The sequence below is a fragment of the Gymnodraco acuticeps genome, unplaced genomic scaffold (assembly GCF_902827175.1).
Source record: "Gymnodraco acuticeps unplaced genomic scaffold, fGymAcu1.1, whole genome shotgun sequence".
Taxonomy (NCBI): Eukaryota; Metazoa; Chordata; class Actinopteri; order Perciformes; family Bathydraconidae; genus Gymnodraco; species Gymnodraco acuticeps.
The window spans coordinates 944,978-963,759 of NW_022990693.1; positions in this window are offsets into that span (position 1 = coordinate 944,978).

Below are 18,782 nucleotides of genomic sequence, written 5' to 3' on the forward strand. Positions count from 1 at the left end.
GACCTACGTCCTTATTCGGTCGTAGAAAACGCCGGTTTTCGCCACCTGTTAAAGACGCTGGAGCCACGGTATAAGCTCCCATCACGTAGCCACTTTACAGAAAATGTCATACTGCACTCTACAACGGAACCAAAGCCCAGGTAATGGCGTCAATGATCCACGCTAAGAGTTGCCATGACATGTGATGCCTGGACTTCTGTCGCGACGGAGTCTTATTTAACAGTAACGGCACATTACATCAGCGAGGACTGGCAGTTGTTGTCGCATGTGCTGCAAACGAGAGCTGTTTACGAGTCACACAGGTGCGCATGTTGCGGAGCTACTGTCTCGTGTAGTGGAAGAATGGCAGCTATCAGATAAAGATGTTGTGCTGGTGACAGACAACGCATCTAATATGATCGTTGCAGCTGAATTCGGAAGATTCCCTCATGTAAAAGGCTTCGCCCATACACTGAATCTTGCGTCCCAGCGGGCGCTTAAAATGGCCACCCTCTCCAGGCTTCTGGGTAGAGTCCGACGGATTTCAACATTCTTCCACAGCAGCACTACAGCAAACCACTATCTGAAAGAGAAACAGAAATGTCTGGGCCTGAAAAATCATAAACTGATAACTGATGTTGCCACAAGGTGGAACAGTGCATACGACATGGTCGAGAGGTTCTTGGAACAACAACCTGCAATATGTGCCACCTTGCTGTCTCCAGAGGTGAGAAAAGGACAGTCAGACCTCTGCACTCTTAACGAAACAGATGTGTCAAATGCAGAGGACGCTGTGAGTGCATTAAAGCCAATGAAGGATGCAACCACTCTGATGTCAGAAGAGAGCAATCCAACAGTGTCTCTCATTGCTCCAATAATTGCACAACTCTTCCAGGACATGACAGCCACCATTGAAGACTCACAGATGATCCACGCGATCAAGAATGCCATCAAAACAGAACTCCTGAAGAGGTACAACGGTGAGGCTGAAAAGAAGATCCTTCATACAGTCCTCTGCCCTGGATCCCCGTTTTAAGGGACTGCCTTTTCTAACAGTGGAGGAGAGATTGGAGATCTACAGAGGAGTGACTGAGGAGGCTGCATCCTTGGAGGTAATTTCACCATGTTTCATGTAAACTTATAAAATAAAAACAAACTTTACAATATTAATAATAGTAGCTACAAAAGAAAGGCCTCATCATCATCACTGCTTGTGAGTTTGCTGGGACGGTCTTTCACTGACACTAAATGTACAGCAGAACCCAAGACCCCCTATGCCAGTGCTGAGGAGGAAATAGAGAGATACTGTAAAGCATCAACTCTCCCTCTGACTGAGGACCCTTTGAACTGGTGGCGTGTCCATGAGATCACATTTCCCCTCCTCTCACGGGTGTCAAAGCGATACTTGTGTATCCCAGGCACAAGTGTATCTGCAGAGCGAGTTTTCTCCACTGCAGGAGAAATGTGGTCACTGCAAAAAGAAGCACTCTCAAACCAGAACATGTGGATCAACTAGTGTTCTGGCAGAAGAACCTACACATTCCCAAATGCTGAGCAGCGAGTCATGTTTTTGTTGTTTGGCACATTCAGGAAGTGCCCTGTGCCCAGTGCTGCTATTTGAAAACATTGTTGTAGATTACAGCACTGCAGAATGTTTTGTTTTTGAAGATTTACCTTTTTTTACACTATAGGTAGGCCAGGCCTATACTATTTATTTCATTTCAATTTAATAAACATTTTGATATGATACACATGGTAGTTCAATGCTACCTGTTGTCACACTCATAATGATGTTTGGCACTTTTAGGATGTGCCATGTTATAGAGCAGAAGACAAATAAGTGGTTTGATCGATTTGTAATGCACTTTCTATAGAATAAAAAAAGTTCATATTTATCTGACTGATTGTATTCATTGATGAAAAAGTATCCATACAGTAATATTGAAAATTGAGGATTCAACGCATTGTTATGCATGGTGATACACCGGATATCGAACCGAATCCATCGTTGACAGGATAATCGTCATCGAATCGTGAGACCAGTGAAGATGCATAGCCCTACTGGGGACCCTTTGGTTCCTAAACCAAGTCCCAAAAACTGAACTGCTTTCACCCCAAACTCGCCAAACTTTTCACCCTAAAACATTCTGAATGTTGAAAATGGCAAGACAATATGGGGCTATCACTTGCTTAAAATAAGCCTGGTTATTGGATTAGAAAATAAACCAAGGCAGAATCCATGATCACAGAATATCTGGAGCCCTGACTGAAGCGGATTTTGTTAGTAAACAGTGAATGGATTAAATATTTTCCGGTCTCACTCAAATATGATTGAGGTTGTTTGTTTTCTCGATGAAACTGTTTACTTTGGATGTTCCCCTCCGAGGCCTACTGGTTTACACTGCTCCAGTCTGGAGACATTCCTTCCGAACCCCCGCCAAAATAATTAGTTGGGTTACAGTAAATGGGTACCAAATTGTGTCTCTATCCTCTGGGATTACGATTGCGTCTAAAACATTTATCTGTGAAGACCTCCAGCTGGAGAACTGTCAGCTGAGACTCTTTGTTATATTGATTTAAAACCAGAATATACACAGATGTTGATCATCAACAAGTAAAAATACTAAAAAGTACGTGCCAGTCCCTGAAAAACACATATTTCCCAATCATTTTAATGACAAGTGAACTGTGGTAAAATAGCAGTTTTCAGGTTTGCACAGTGTGTTTCATGTTCACTTAAGGCAGAAATTAAGCACTGCTATGGAGATAAACCTGAAAACGTACAAAGTAGCTGTGCATCATTTAACACAGCTTTAAAAAAAAAAAAAACTGTTAAAGTACATTATCTAAAAAATATTTCAGAACAACAAAGGGTTTGTATCGCTAGGCCACCAGGGTGGGTGGAGGTGGACCGGAGGAGGGACACAAAACTAGGGCCAACAGGGTGGGTGGAGGGGGTCTGGAGGACGAGCTTGGGCTGACAGCCCAGGGGCAAGGCAGAGCTTGAAAAGGGGGTTATGGAGGGGCGAAGGCAGTGGCAGGAAGAGTCAGGGGGCCGGGCCCGAGGGCGAGGACCGCGGCACTCAGGGAGCAGGGCTCGAGGGCGAAGACCGCGGCTCTCAGGGGGCCGGGCTCGAGGGCGAAGACCGCGGCTCTAAGGGGGCCGGGCTCGAGGGCGAAGACCGCGGCTCGCAGGGGGCCGGGCTCGAGGGCGAAGACCGCAGCTCTCAGGGGGCTGGGCAGAACCCGGTGTCGGCCGGACAGGAACCGGCGCTGGTGGGACAGGCCTCGGCAGGATCCCCCACGGAGTTGGCAGGACCCCCGCCAGGAGGGCAGTCGGCGGAACCCCCAACGGGACAGGACACAGGATTGGCAGGACCCCTGGCAGGAGAGCAGTCGGCGGGACCCCCAACGGGACAGTACACAGGGTTGGCAGGACCCCCGGCAGGAGAGAAGTTCGCGGGACCTCCAACAGCACAGGACACTGGGTTGGCAGGACCCCCGGTAGAAGGGCAGTCGGCGGGACCCCCAACGGGACAGCACACAGGGCTGGCAGGACCCCCGGCAGGAGAGTAGTTCGCGGGACCTCCAACGGGACTGGACATGGAGCCGGAAGGACCCCCAGCGGAACCTCCATCGGCATAGGACATGGGATTGGCAGGACCCCCGGCAGGAGAGTAGACGGCGGGACCCCCAACGGGACAGGACATGGGATTGGCAGGACCCCCGGCAGGAGAGTAGACGGCGGGACCTCCAACGAGACAGACATGGAGTTGGCAGGACCCCCAGCGCTCCAACGGACCAGGACATTGGGTAAGGACTTGAGACGTGACTCAAGTAGGGACTCGAGAGGAGACTCGAGAGGGGAACCAAGGGGGAACTCGAGAGGGGAACCAAGGGGGAACTCGAGAGGGGACTCGAGAGGAGACTCGAGAGGAGACTCGAGAGGGGAACTAGAGAGGGGACTCCAGAGGGGACTAGAGGAGAGACTAGAGGTGGGACTAGAGGAGGGACTAGAGGAGGAACTAGAGGAGGAACTAGAGAAGGGAACTCGAGAGGGGACTTGAGAGGGGAACTAGAGAGGGGACTAGAGGAGGGACTAGAGGAGGGACTAGAGGAGGGAACTCGAGAGGGGACTGGAGAGGGGACTCCAGAGGGGACTAGAGGAGAGACTAGAGGAGGGACTAGAGGAGGAACTAGAGAAGGGAACTCGAGAGGGGACTCGAGAGGGGAACTAGAGAGGGGACTCGAGGAGGGACTAGAGGAGGGACTAGAGGAGGGACTAAAGGAGGGACTAGAGGAGGGACTAAAGGAGGGAACTCGAGAGGGAACTCGAGAGGGAACTCGAGAGGGGACTGGAGAGGGGACTCCAGAGGGGACTAGAGGAGAGAGGAGGGGCTAGAGGAGGAGCTAGAGAAGGGACTCGAGAGGGGACTCGAGGGGGAACTGGAGAGGGGACTGTGGCAGCTGGGGCCGGGACCATGGCTGCTCGGGCCAGAACTGGGGCTGAAACCATGGCTGCTGGGGACTGTACTAGGTCTGGAACCATGGCCGGAAATATATATATATATAATATGGCTGTATGATCCAGTTCAGAGAATGGAGACTGGCACTCAGGGCTGCGTGAGAAAACTCTGAGAAACTCAGGCAATGAGCCTCTCAACCATGGCATGTTGTCCACCTCCATTTGTGCCTTTTTGAGGACAGCCTCTTTGTCCCTTTTAGCCAAGGTTCTACTCCATTCAGCATAATGACACTGAAGAGTGTACTCTAGGGATAACGAGTCCAAATCAAAATTAAAATCCGCTGGGTCCATTGTTGGTCGGTTCGTAATGTTACGGTGTGCAGGAAGCAGGACCCAAATGCAGATTTAAGTGACAAAATAATTCCTTTATTTCAAGGCTACAATTCAGAGACAGAACAGAACACTCACCGCAGTTTACTCACAACACAAGACGAACCGACACTGAACACAGGAAGAGACAAGACTAAATACAGGAAGGGGTAATCACAAGACGAGACACAGCCGGGCAGGGGAGGAGAAACACAAGGGCCACAGGTGAAAAAAATCAGACAACTAGACACACCAGGGAAACTAACGACGGGAGGAAAAACACAGGAAGAAGGACCAGACAATATACAAGGATGAAAATACCCATAACCAGACATACAAAACTACAACACAGACAGATCCTAACAGTCCCAAAAGATTGCCTTGATGAGACAGGGCATGTTGGACAGTGGAGGAGTCCGGTCCGGTGTTTGTGGGGTTCATATTATGACCAGTTTATTCTGTTAAGCTCCGTAATTGCTTTTCAGAACTGAACCCACAATACAAACACGGACAGAAAACAGGAGTTTCCTTTGAAGCCTCTCTGGGATACCAGCCACCCCTGTTCCCCGAAGAGGAGAGTGAGTTGGCTGTTCCTTCTGTCCAGCAACATGTCCAACGTTGCCGCAAGATCTGGAAGGACACCTGCTTGGCTCTCCTCCATGCTTCCGCCAGGAGTCAACAGTCGGCCAACCGCCGTCGACAGGTTGCTCCCCCTTACGCCCTTGGCCAATCGGTGTGGTTGTCCGCCAAGAACATCCCCCTCCTCACCGAGTCCAATAAACTGTCCCCTCGGTTTATTGGTCCCTTCCCCATTGTGCGACTCATCAATCCCTCTGCTGTCCGTTTAAGGCTCCCCAGAAATATGAGAATCCATCCCACTTTCCATGTCTCTCAAATCAAGCCAGCTCTTATCAGCGACCTGTGCACTCCGGCCGTTCCCCCTCCTCCCCCCCGTGTCATCGATAACCATCCAGCCTACTCCGTGCGGCGTCTCCTGGATGTTAGACGCTGGGGTAGGGGTCTAAAATACTTAGTGGACTGGGAGGGCTACAACTTGGAGGAACGTTGTTGGGTTCCTCGTTCTCGAATCATGGACCCAGTCATGGTCAGGGAATTCCACAGGGCCCATCCTGACAGGCCTGGTGGTCGCCAGGAGGCTCCCGTTGAGGGGGGGGGGGGTACTGTAAGGATTTGCAGTACTCCCTCCTTCTGCTTCCCTTTTTGTTTGTTGTCTGTTGTTGTCAGTCTGTCTGTGTTTGTCTCCCGGGCTGGGCGTGGCTGACCTACTTCTGATTCCCGCCAATTCATCTCCGCAGCTGCTTCTCATTCATCCTGATCAGCTACCCATCCACACCTGTTTATTAACCCGGTCTCCTCATCCAGTCTTCACCAGTTCGTCGTCAAGATTACACTGGTAAAACGTATTTGCTTTCTAGCTTAGCCTGACACAACTCCAGAATAAGTTTTTGTCTTACCTGTTTGTCTCTCTGTCCAGAATCCATCATCACCTCCTCCGCTTGCCACGTCCAGCCACTTCCTCGTCGGATTCATCCGCTCTCCACGCTACCTGATCCAGCCTGCTCGCTCCCCTCGGCTCTGAAAACCCCTGCTCGCCACACTCCAGTCTGGTAGGACAAACACAACTCCTACTCCAACCAACTCACTCTCGGGAGCGTAAAGACTCAGGCTCAAGCCACCTTTCGTCTGCCTGGCGATATCCCCAGCTCACTCAGGAGCCTCGGCTGAGGATCTCCATTCCCTCGCTGATTTATTCCCTTTCCTGGAATATATCAACACAGTTAGTTTCCCCTGTCACCATTGGAAATAAAACCTTTTGCTGCAAACTCCTGTTTTCTGTCCGTGTTTGTATTGTGGGTTCAGTTCTGAAAAGCAATTACGGAGCTTAACACTCACACCCCCTTTGTAGTCTAATCCTTTGATGTGAGGTGTTATAACAGGTAGGTGTGATATAAGCCTCTGATGTTAATCTAGGTGTTGATTAAGGCAATCTCTTTGAAGTTATGCGTGAGACTGTCTGGCCCCTGTCCCCTCAGAGTTGTATAATCTAATTAGCCTTTGATGTTTGCCCTTTGATGTGAGGAGTTATAACAGGCGTGTTATAAGCCTCTGATGTTAATCTGGGTGTCTCTTTGAAGTTATGCGTGAGACTGTCTAGCCCCCGCCCCCTCACAGCCCAGGCCTCTCCCCCTTTCTCCACCCCTTCCTGTCCCTATGAGGCCAGCAGATAGTGGGGGGTGGAATTAGGTGAAAAAAGAAAAAACTAATTAAAAAGCCAGTCATTTCCACTTACCAAGTCACCTTTTAAAAAAGAAAAATGGCCAAGAGACGCCTCGATATGGGTTTAATCAGCGAGACGCCTGTGACAACTTATCGCCATCCGTCCGGAGCGCCAGTCAAGAAACGAATGCAGCATCTGTGCGGGGTTCAGACGCCTCCAGCCGAAGATCTGTGCACAAACTTATCTCGTGCCCTCTTTGGTCATGTGCGCGCGTTCATGTGTGTTGGAGGAGGGGCTCTGTGAGGAAGTGGTAGATTTTTTTCCCCCGGTTGTGTACTTTCAAATACGTAAAGAGGGAAATAATAAAATATCCTATTGCCCCCATGATCTTTGTCTTTTTTATAATTACTTCACACAACTATAAGGAAGCCCAATATGAAGTTATGTGAGGTTGTATGGGGGTAATATTATAATTTTCTGTATGCAACAACAAAAAAAGAGAAGTTTTTAAAAAAAAAACGTTTTTCTGCTGTATTCACTCCAGAGCGGCTCCAGTAGGGCTGATCAGAACAAAAGAAAAGCTGTAAACACTTGAAATACTTAATCAACAGTGTGAGGGTAAATTAAATTAGTCATTTACAAACATACAAGGCTTTTTTGTCTACTGAAAATCAATGCAAGGGCAGAGTTTTACTCTGTGGGGGGCAAAAGACGCATTGCTAATCACATGGACAAAGGACTCTTTTAAAGCAGAGACATGGTGACCCACATACCTGAATATCAGCAGGAGAGGACTATTTAAAGTAAATACATTATAGGGTTAAAATAAGATATATATGTGGTGGAATTAGTTTAAAACAGCCACCTTACACTTTTAGTTGTCCTCTCTAAATTAGATATAAGGTTTTTTAAATGATTAGTGTTAATTAAGTGCTATTGTTATTTTGGTTTATAAGGGGATAGGAGTTCAACTTTAAAAATTGCACAGGATCATTCTAAGAAGAGTGAGAGGGCTATTGAGCCAGCACCATACCTCCTCTATGCATTTTATTGACCTGTATCTGATCCTGAAAAACTCTGGTAAGTACTTTTTATTTTTATTTTATAATATCATGTAATTATTAAGGTAGGGGTTAAACTACTATATTATGTGGATAGTATATTATTAGATACTTAAAAATGTTGTGTTTTTTCTGTTTACAGTAGAGACCCTGTGTGCTGAAATCTACTCAGAGTACTTCATGGTAATGGTCAGCTTTTAAACACAAAAGTGTATCTTCCAGTAACTTTCTGAGAGAATTTAAGCATAAATCTGTCAAATGTTCAAAACAGTCTTGTTTCACTGAAATAGCCTCAAAATCACAAACTGCCATTAAGAATCAGATGCTTGACGAAATCTACTAAAACAAAGTACTTAATTATCTACTTTTCAGCTTTTATACACAAAAGTGTATCTTTCAGTAACTTTCTCAGAGAATTTAAGCATAAATCTGTCAAATGTTCAAAACAGCCTTGTTTCACTGAAATAGCCTCAAAATGACAAAACTGCCATTAAGAGTCAGATTCTTAACGAAATCTACTGACACAAAGTACTTAATTATCTACTTTTCAGCTTTTAAATACAAAAGTGTATCTTTCAGTAACTTTTTGAAAGAATTAAGCATATATCTGTCAAATGTTCAAAACTGCCTTGTTTCACTGAAATAGCCTCAAAATCACAAATTGCCATTAAGAGTCAGATGCTTTACGAAATCTAATAAAAATAAAACAGAGTACTTTCATGGTAGTGGTCAGCTTTTAAAAAGAAAAGTGTATCTTTCGGTAACTTTTTGAGAGAATTAAGCAGAAATCTGTCAAATGTTCAAAACAGCCTTGTTTCACTGAAATAGCCTCAAAATCACAAACTGCCATTAAGAGTCAGATGCTTGACGAAATCTACTAAAACAAAGTACTTAATTTATCTACTTTTCAGCTTTTATACACAAAAGTGTATCTTTCAGTAACTTTCTCAGAGAATTTAAGCATAAATCTGTCAAATGTTCAAAACAGCCTTGTTTCACTGAAATAGCCTCAAAATGACAACTGCCATTAAGAGTCAGATTCTTAACGAAATCTACTGACACAAAGTACTTAATTATCTACTTTTCAGCTTTTAAATACAAAAGTGTATCTTTCAGTAACTTTTTGAAATAATTAAGCATACATCTGTCAAATGTTCAAAACTGCCTTGTTTCACTGAAATAGCCTCAAAATCACAAACTGCCATTAAGAGTCAGATGCTTTACGAAATCTAATAAAAATAAAACAGAGTACTTTTATGGTAGTGGTCAGCTTTTAAAAAGAAAAGTGTATCTTTCGGTAACTTTTTGAGAGAATTAAGCATAAATCTGTCAAATGTTCAAAACAGCCTTGTTTAACTGAAATAGCCTCAAAATCACAAACTGCCATTAAGAGTCAGATGCTTGACGAAATCTAATAAAACAGAGTACTTTCATGGTAGTGGTCAGCTTTTAAAAAGAAAAGTGTATCTTCCAGTAACTTTCTGAGAGAATTTAAGCATAAATCTGTCAAATGTTAAAAACAGTCTTGTTTCTCTGAAATAGCCTCAAAATCACAAACTGCCATTAAGAGTCAGATGCTTGACGAAATCTAATAAAACAGAGTACTTTCATGGTAGTGGTCAGCTTTTAAAATAAAAGTGTATCTTTCCGTAACTTTTTGAGAGAATTAAGCATAAATCTGTCAAATGTTCAAAACAGCCTTGTTTCACTGAAATAGACTCAAAATCACAAACTGCCATTAAGAGTCAGATGCTTGACGAAATCTACTAAAACAAAGTACTTCATTTATCTACTTTTCAGCTTTTATACACAAAAGTGTATCTTTCAGTAACTTTCTCACAGAATGTAAGCATACATCTGTCAAATGTTCAAAACAGCCTTGTTTCACTGAAATAGCCTCAAAATGACAAAACTGCCATTAAGAGTCAGATTCTTAACGAAATCTACTGACACAAATTACTTAATTATCTACTTTTCAACTTTTAAATACAAAAGTGTATCTTTCAGTATCTTTTTGAAAGAATTAAGCATACATCTGTCAAATGTTCAAAACTGCCTTGTTTCACTGAAATAGCCTCAAAATCACAAACTGCCATTAAGAGTCAGATGCTTTACGAAATCTAATAAAATAAAACAGAGTACTTTCATGGTAGTGGTCAGCTTTTAAAAAGAAAAGTGTATCTTTCGGTAACTTTTTGAGAGAATTAAGCATAAATCTGTCAAATGTTCAAAACAGCCTTGTTTCACTGAAATAGCCTCAAAATCACAAACTGCCATTAAGAGTCAGATGCTTGACGAAATCTACTAAAACAAAGTACTTAATTTATCTACTTTTCACATTTTATACACAAAAGTGTATCTTTCAGTAACTTTCTCAGAGAATTTAAGCATAAATCTGTCAAATGTTCAAAACAGCCTTGTTTTACTGAAATAGCCTCAAAATGACAACTGCCATTAAGAGTCAGATTCTTAACGAAATCTACTGACACAAAGTACTTAATTATCTACTTTTCAGCTTTTAAATACAAAAGTGTATCTTTCAGTATCTTTTTGAAAGAATTAAGCATACATCTGTCAAATGTTCAAAACTGCCTTGTTTCACTGAAATAGCCTCAAAATCACAAACTGCCATTAAGAGTCAGATGCTTTACGAAATCTAATAAAACAGAGTACTTTCATGGTAGTGGTCAGCTTTTAAAAAGAAAAGTGTATCTTTCCGTAACTTTTTGAGAGAATTAAGCATACATCTGTCAAATGTTGAAAACAGCCTTGTTTCACTGAAATAGCCTCAAAATCACAAACTGCCATTAAGAGTCAGATGCTTGACGAAATCTAATAAAACAGAGTACTTTCATGGTAGTGGTCAGCTTTTAAAAAGAAAAGTGTATCTTTCGGTAACTTTTTGAGAGAATTAAGCATACATCTGTCAAATGTTCAAAACAATCTTATTTCACTGAAATAGCCTCACAAATCACAAACTGCCATTAAGAGTCAGATGCTTGACGAAATCTACTCAAACAAAGTACTTCGTTTATCTACTTTTCAGCTTTTATACACAAAAGTGTATCTTTCGGTAACTTTTTTGAGAGAATTAAGCATAAATCTGTCAAATGTTCAAAACAGCCTTGTTTCACTGAAATAGCCTCAAAATCACAAACTGCCATTAAGAGTCAGATGCTCGACGAAATCTACTGACACAACGTACTTAATTATCTACTTTTCAGCTTTTAAATACAAAAGTGTATCTTTCGGTAACGTTTTGAGAGAATTAAGCATAAATCTGTCAAATGTTCAAAACAGCCTTGTTTCACTGAAATAGCCTCACAATCACAAACTGCCATTAAGAGTCAGATGCTTGACGAAATCTACTAAAACAAAGTATTATATGGTACCTGTCCTTACAGCTAAACAAATCCTATGCCAGGTATTCAACAGACCACAAGAAGCACAATAAGCCCCAGAAAGGATTACATTCAGAGCTAATAATGGTGAAACCGAAGAAGAAGCAAAACAGATTATAATCGTTGCGGGTGAAAGGATAGAGAATTTGCATGTGATGTTAATGCATTTATCTAATATAAAAAATCTATTCGTATACTTCCAAGAGACCCCTAAACATCTACTTGGGCAGTGTGAATTGAACGATAAACGATAAAACTGTAAATGAAACGCGGAGAGAAGCAGCAGTGCAAATCGTTAAGTCTATTACCTTGTATGCACTACGACATTAACTTGGTAAAATGTAATGTTTTTTTTGGAAAATGTGTTGAATGTTGTGTTTTCAATTATACAACCATAACAAAATGAAAATGTTTTCTGTGTGTCTGTGTTTCTGCGTTTCTGTGTTTCTGTGGGTGTATGATACGCACGTTTCAAATACACATTTATCCTACATCTTCCCTGTTATCCTCCCCTTGTTATAATGAAGACAACAGTGCATGTGAAGGACTGTAATACACATGTATCAGACACGCTCCCCTACTACTACTGTACCATGTTCCTAGGACACTTAATCTGCTAAGATATCTTCGTTCTGACCATGCTTTTGTCAAATAATTCCAAAGGTAAAAGCTGCACAGAACATCACCATGACGGAGCTGCCATCCATGGCAACCCTGTCTCTAACCTTAACCCTAACCCTGTCTAGCTTCTACACGCTAAAGCAACTGTAGTCCAAACCATTAGAAAACGAAGGCTAAAGCTAACGTTAGCAGATAGTGACAATGTATGCTAGTTAGCTAGCTCAACGATTCCTTAAATAATATTGAAACCTTTTCAGTGCACATCACGCTCTGCCGCTCAGACAGGGAGCTCTGCTCTGAACACCTGAACGGCCCGCTCCAACAGCTGTTTACCAGCCGTCCAGTCTGTGCCACAGTGACTCCGGACCGCACAGTTACTAACGAACGTACCCGTAGGTAGTAATGTAGTGTAGCTGCTGTAGTTAGACCCTCATCCCGGAGCAGCAGAGTTCAGCCGACAGGCAGGAAGACTCGAGCACACAACTTGCGCTTCATATATTAAAAAATAACACCATGTGCGTCATGATGGCACATAACAGCTCGCGACCACAGATTATTTCGGCGATTAGATAAAATGTAAATTATATTTGACGCAACTTTAGTTACATTTCCATGACTTTTCCAAAACTTTGGGAAAAATATTGTTTTCCATAACTTTTCCAGGGCCTGGAATTTGCATTTGGAATTTCCATGACTTTTCCAGGTTTTCAATGACCGTACGAACCCTGTGTGTTGCACTGTTGGAGGAGCCTGTGACCTAACATTTTCATCGTCATAACTACACTGTAGCTATACGCATGACCAATAAAAGCCTTGAACCTTGAACTTGAAAACCTTTTTTGAAGACCCAATGTACTCGTAGTAGGCAGGTAAAACTTGAACGAATGTTCATCGAAAGTAAATCAAATAAAGTGACAGCGTCACGGCAGGTAATTTCCATCCAAATTGCATCTTCACCTTTTCACTATACCGACTTCATGATTTAAAAGTATAGGCTTTATGCTAAACACTTCATTTAAAACTTAAATTACAAGACTACACATGGTCACAAAAGTGTTCGATCCGAACTTGCAAACTTTAGCAATTTTACTATTACCCGTGGTAAACAATAACAAGAAGAAACTCTTAGCCTATTCCAATAATATTGATAAATACTAGGGATGCTCCGATTAGGGTTTTTGGGGCCGATCACCGGAATCAGAATCGGCCGATACCGATCGCCGATCACCGGAATCAGAATCGGCCGATACCGATCGCCGATCCGATCATAGGGTGGGTGTGGGGGCTATGGGGGGGGGGGAGTGCGGTGTGGCCCATTAAAGTGATGTTAAAAACTCAGTTAATGGTGGCTCATTTTGTATATTGCTTCAGTTTATAATCGTAACGGATCGAAAAGTTCAGACTAATTTTTCAATAAATGATGCGCTTCCACAAACAACCAAGAACATAATTATTACATTCAAATGAAGTACATTATTCAAGTTTACATTCACTTTGGATAATAACACGGGAGAAATGAGCAGAATCTCTCTCTCTCTCTCTCTCTCTCTCTCTCTCTCTCTCTCTCCCTCGCTCTCTCTCTCTCTCCTATCTCTCTCTCTCATCTCTCTCTCTCTCTCTCTCCTCCTCCTCTCGTCTCTCATCTCTCGTCTCTCTCTCTCTCTCTCTCTCTCTCTCTCTCTCTCTCTCTCTCTCTCTCTCTCTCTCTCTAGCTTGTTCCAGAGGTAGATCAAATAGCCAAGTGTGTTAGTCTAACTTTGAAGTGTGTGTTTTGCTCCGGTCACCGGTCCGTCACAGCGGGGGGAGCTGCAGGATTTCTGCTTCACACACGTTGCATACTGCTATTCTATTACCTTTTTCTGACACCTTAAAAAACTGCCAGACTGGTGAAGCCATTTTGGCGAGCTTGTTTTGCCGCGCACAGAGAAAAGTCTCATGTATTTTACGTCATCTGATCGGCTCTCCTGATCGGCCTTTATAGAGAGCACCGATCAAACTATTAAGAGTGAATATCGATCGGAGCATCCTTAATAAATACAAAATAATACAAAAACAGTGGTATTAACTGAAATTATATTCAAAGAAAATGGAGTCTGTCATGCCAACATTCATTTATTTTTTTAATTACAAATACGGCTTTTACACATCTGTTTCTAAATCTTAATCTTAATTCCTATTTCCATTCCCATTCTGCAAGCAGAGCCCAACATCGTGTTTTTTAAAACCAAATGTAAATCCTGTCCCATCATTATCTCCATTCCAGCTCTCCTGTACCCACTCTTAATTTCCACCCACTTCTTAATTCTAGTTTTGATCCAGCTTTTAGTCTCTACACCTGTTTCCTGTCCCCCTTGTTTTGAATCACAGTCCTAAATCTCTAGTCCCAGTTCCAGTCTCAGGCCTCAGACCCAGTCTTAAGTGTGTGTTCCGTTTCCAGTCAATAATCTCAGCCACTCTCCCCCCATGTTCACAGACTCTGAGCAGACACAGCTGGACTCACACTGGACTCTTGTCACCACCACTGGGACGATCTGTCCACAGGAAGCGGACTGGCTTTACGCATAAGAGCTCATTTTCTTATTTCCTGTTTAGGCCAACCAATCAGAATAGAGTTTACACTCGGGAACAGACCCTCAGCACAGCAGCCTGTCGAGAAACATCTGCTGGGGTTAGAGAGGGCGACAAACACATTTTAAGTAAACTGCTACTGGTTCACGACCGCAGACAGCAGAGGGACACTTTTAAAAAATATGACTGATATTTGAACTTTCTAAATATCTACAGTAGTTTCTTAATTGAGTTGTCATACATTACATATCAACAAAACCTATTGTGTTATATTTCTTATTGACATTTGGCCCATACTCTGTATGAGTTGCCACGAGTCATTAAATGGATAAGGTGTTTATTTGGGAAAAATTATAATGAAAACACAGACATTCGACCAAAATGTAGACTTTTTATGTTATCTCAATCCTTTTTTACAATAATAATAATATTACATTTATATAACAATGTACCTCAATCTATCAATGAAAAAAAAGTAACATATTCAAGGAAAGCCTTCCACGCAGTGTGTCTCAGAGCAGTGGTCTTCACTATGTTTTACATGCGAGCCGCATTGATAGGACAAAGTCAATAGGAGAGCCACTTATACCGCAAAGTATGAAAAGCTGCATACAGTTTTAATAAGCATGTCTGCTTATTAAAACCTGTTAAGCCTGATTGCCCCCGCCGGTGGGGGCAGACGCAACATCTTGCAAGAAACAGCGTCTCAAGGCTTCTTAACATTTAACAAACTATTAATGATGCATAACAATTTAACAGGAAGAAACTCAGCTAACAAACAATATTAACCATTTTTACTTAAACGAAACACAAGTCTAACACCAAACGTCTAAATCAGCACTTAGCGAAACATGCTAGCGTATCGTTAGCACATAACTCGCGACATAGCTCGCGACAAAGTCATGCTATCTGAACTACATTCCACAGATTCCATTGGTATAAGTCTCATCACTACGACCAAAACTCACTGAAGTAGCAGCGAGGAAAGAGCAAGCACTTCACTTACGTAGCCATAATGATAATTATGTCTTACCTTTACTGTTTGTGATCAAAAGTTGTGTTCAAGGGTGGTTTTCACTATAGTTAATGGGTTTCTTTTAGACAGAGATTAGAATTTAATTAGTTTTACTATGTTCCAGAGGTGGGACCAAGTCATTGTTTTGCAAGTCAGAGTCAAGTCTCAAGTCTTTGCGCTCAAGTCTGAGTCAAGTCTCAAGTCTTTGCGCTCAAGTCCGAGTCAAGTCTCAAGTCAGGATGGGCAAGTTCAAGTCAAGTCCAAGTCCTAAACTTTGACAAAACGAGTCTAAAACAAGTCATTAGTGCTTTTCACCAAATGTAATGACACCGATCAACAGAATAATACTTAATAATCAAATTGCTCTTTATTAGTCACATAATTGAATAATCAATTTTCTCTCTGCTGGTAAAGTAACGTGTGTTTTTCTAATTTAAGAGGGATCAGTAAGGTAAGGCTACCATGACGGTTTGATTCAGAAGGAGTTTAATGTATAAGATCCCTGATGTTGAGGTAACCAGAATGTTTATTTCCACTGTGTACAACATGTTATAAGGGACCCACAATCTATCTTTATGATAATGTGCAGCGAGGCGGTCTCTATGGGGAAAATAACACCTGAATCTAGATCCCTCTGCAGGTGGTACTTTAAAGGACACCTATCATGCTATATTTCAACCCTGTCTCCTAAAAAATACGTTCCCACAGAACTAAACTGCATTCTCAATTACGTTTAGCAAGAAACGTATTCTCTCCCACGTTACATTCGTTATGAACGTATCTCAAATACGTTTATTTTCTACATATCTTCTAGAAGCATATTTTCTCCCACGTTACGTTTCTTGTGAACGTATCTTAAATACGTTTATTTTCTACATATCTTTGCCATTTATTGTCTTGCTTATAATAATGATAATAGTGATTTATAAATATCATTTTAGAGCACACATTTGAAATCAGTAGGCGAGGCTGTAATTTTGCCAGCTGTTACTCTCATGAGCGATGGAGAAAATAATAGTTTTTAACATGCCAAAAAGCTGCTGTGTCGTTTATTGCACCTCAAACATTAAATCAAATCCAGAGTTACATGTTTCTGTACTTCCTCTAAGAAGAAAGGACAGTAACAGAAGATCTCTGTGACGCCAGATGTGGTGTTGTTAATGCGATGATATCCGAAAAAAAATGCAGTTTAGGATGGCCGAAGACACTACACTACCCATAATCCCCAGCTATCGTTTGGGACTACAGTCCCATTGACAAACCCCGTGATTAATCTTCAAGCTCTGGGATTGGATGTTGGAGTGGCAGTGCGCCAAGGTTACGCCGAGCGTCAAACTCTTTGAAATGGAACGAAACCACGGCAGACTATTCAAAACTGGACTCGAACGCCCCCCCAGAACTACACATGCTGGCTATTGTGTTTCACAACATGTTCTCTATGGCACGTCTCTACTGGGAATTGTAGTTTTAAAAGACGTTTTCGTTTTTCCAAAAATTAGAAGTTGACAGTATTAAACTGTGTACAGCCCTGGAGGTTTAGGCGATAGGAAACACATTGGTGTGTACACATTTAAAACATGTAATTACTACATGGGTGAACATAGCTTGTATCCATAATGGGCAGCATTAATATATACCCACATGACAGCTCATTGTTACTTTGTAATTCTACTCCAATTCAGAGGTTAACCTGGTATTTTTACTCCACTACATTTACTTTAGTAACTCTGCAGATTCTGATTAATGATGTGAAATATAAACAACCCTTAAATCAGACTTTAGTTGCACCTGAGTAAAATTCAGGTAAGGTGATTGTCAAGTGCCAACAATCAGGAGAGATATTTGATAGTTGGTGCTTGAGAAGACTAAACATTTATCTGCATATCTCTATAAAGTATATTAATTACTCGTTATTCTCTACTAATAGTTAATTAAAAACTGTATATAATGGCTATTTTGCACATCCCTTTCAAGATTTCAAGATTTTCCCAGGTTATATATATAACATATACACAACTACGGTGTAGTTATGCAATGAATGAAAAACATGGGTCACAGGTTCCTCAACAGTGCATTACAAGACATCTATCAATATGTGTATACCTCCACCATTAAACTGTCAAATTCTGCACATTTCTTATTCTATCTACATACATAAGAGTATAATTAATGTGTATAATATCAGTTAAAATAAGTGCTTCAACATAGTTAACATTGCAGGAAAGCAATACATTAGACGTTAAGTACTTTGTCAGGCATAATATTTATCTGTAGATAGATACCCCCAAAGCTTTTTTCTTATTTGAAATAATAAAGTGTTAATAAAGGTTTATTAGTTTGTCTGTTTTGCACATCCTCCTATTAATATCTTTGTACATCCGGCACTAAACTGTTTTATTGTAGAGATCACTTACAGTATCTTCTTGATTTTGTATATTCTATACTTCTATCATTGACCTTCTACTTTCCCCCTATGAAAGTACGTACTCTTAATAACTTTTACATTAAATAACATTATTCAACAAAAATAACATTATTAAACAAAAAATAATTCAATAACGTGCTTTAACCACTAGGCGGTGCACACAAGGTACACACAGCATACTAATAATAACTTTGTATTATTAGTCTAGGACACTTATGTATGTATAACATCTGAAGATGTGTAGTTTTATTCATGTTTTTACATAATTTTACAGAATATTGCTATACTATTTCTCATGTTTTACTTCTACACATTCCTCAATTGTTCATATTTGGTTTATTAAAATAATGATATTGTGGTCATTGTTAAAAAGAAATCTGCTATTATTACGAGTATTATTATTTGTATAATGCACTTTCTGCCTTCCTGTCATTAGGAGTTAGAAATATAATGGCTATGTAATAGATTAGATTAGAACCTTCATTATCCTAAACTGCTGGGACATTTCGCCAATACCTTTTATATTGTCTACTCTTCACTTAGCCTACTTGACAGCATAGGTCGGCATTGATGTACAGAGCCGACAGAAGACCTTGTTTATATTGGCATCATATTGAGAGGTGCAGCCAGTGACGCGTC